This window comes from Oncorhynchus gorbuscha, unplaced genomic scaffold (assembly GCF_021184085.1).
Source record: "Oncorhynchus gorbuscha isolate QuinsamMale2020 ecotype Even-year unplaced genomic scaffold, OgorEven_v1.0 Un_scaffold_3043, whole genome shotgun sequence".
In the NCBI taxonomy this organism is placed as follows: domain Eukaryota; kingdom Metazoa; phylum Chordata; class Actinopteri; order Salmoniformes; family Salmonidae; genus Oncorhynchus; species Oncorhynchus gorbuscha.
In genome coordinates this window covers 42501-43287 of record NW_025747400.1, presented here as the reverse complement: position 1 = coordinate 43287, position 787 = coordinate 42501, and positions in this window count along the sequence as shown.

The following is a 787-nucleotide window of genomic DNA, read 5'->3' as shown; positions in this document are numbered from 1 at the left end:
ATTTTCAGAATTAGTAGTTCGAACTGTTTGGGTATGGACCTGGAAAGTATGACATTACTTTGCAGGCTATCTCTGCAGTAGACTGCAACTCCTCCCCCTTTAGCAGTTCTATCTTGACGGAAGATGTTATAGTTGGGTATGGAAATCTCTGAATTTTTGGTGGCCTTCCTGAGCCAGGATTCAGACACGGCAAGGACATCAGGGTTAGCAGAGTGTGCTAAAGCAGTGAGTAAAACAAACTTAGGGAGGAAGCTTCTGATGTTGACATGCATGAAACCAAGGCTTTTTCGATCACAGAAGTCAACAAATGAGGGTGCCTGGGGACATGCAGGGCCTGGGTTTACCTCCACATCACCCGCGGAACAGAGAAGGAGTAGTATGAGGGTGCGGCTAAGGGCTTTCAAAACTGGTCGCCTAGAGCGTTGGGGACAGAGAATTAGAGGAGCAGGTTTCTGGGCATGGTAGAATATATTCAGGGCATAATGCGCAGACAGGGGTATGGTGGGGTGTGGGTATCGCGGAGGTAAGCCCAGGCACTGGGTGATGATGACAGAGGTTTTATCTCTGGACATGCTGGTTGTAATGGGTGAGGTCACCGCATATGTGGGAGGTGGGACAAAGGAGGTATCAGGGGTATGAGGAGTGGGACTAGGGGCTCCATAATGAGCTAAAACAATGATAACTAACCTGAGCAACAGTATACAAGGCACAAGGATAGGGAGAGAAACCTCCAGAACGGTTCATCTTTTATACAGGGTTGCTGGTAACGTAGCTTGAAAGTCAGTTA